Here is a 658-nt window from a genome sequence, read left to right as displayed (position 1 = left end):
CCCCCGATGAAGTCTTGTTGAGCTTGAAACGAAGCAAGACTTAATTACGGTGACCTTTCTCCTCTGTGACTGTGTGTGTATGTGCGTGTAGTTTGAAGGAAACAAAAAAAAAAAATAAATAAATAATGTGGAAAATTAAGAAATTTATTAGTTATTTCCATTTGGAAGACTCATAGAATTCTATGGGTCTTGAGTAAGAAGGTATCAGCTGTGTGTATGTATGTGTGTGTACATACACATGTACACACATGTATTTGTGTCCTCTCTGGTATCTGCAGAGTCCAAGTAGCCACATTCTTGTCCCCTTCCACCATGACTTCTCTCAAGAGACTGCATCTTTGTCTTTTGTTTTTCTTTATATATAATTCATATTTTACTTTCAGTTGTTTTATTGTTTCTTATTAAATTTTGTTTATTTTAATTATATATATATATATAAGCTGTGTGTGTATATATTTGTATATAACTATCTCATGTTCCATACACACAGACCCCCCGCCATCATTTCCTTTTTTTATATTGAATCTATAGAACACTTGTTTCTTATGCACACTCCTCTTGTACTTTATTGTGAATACAGCCTTGACATTGTCATGTATGTACACTCATAAACATGCACATATGTATGTGAGTATATATATATATATATATATATATA

This window comes from Octopus bimaculoides, chromosome 26, assembly GCF_001194135.2.
Source record: "Octopus bimaculoides isolate UCB-OBI-ISO-001 chromosome 26, ASM119413v2, whole genome shotgun sequence".
NCBI classification, from domain to species: domain Eukaryota; kingdom Metazoa; phylum Mollusca; class Cephalopoda; order Octopoda; family Octopodidae; genus Octopus; species Octopus bimaculoides.
The sequence above is the reverse complement of the archived record's forward strand: the minus strand, read 5'-3'. Positions refer to the sequence as shown.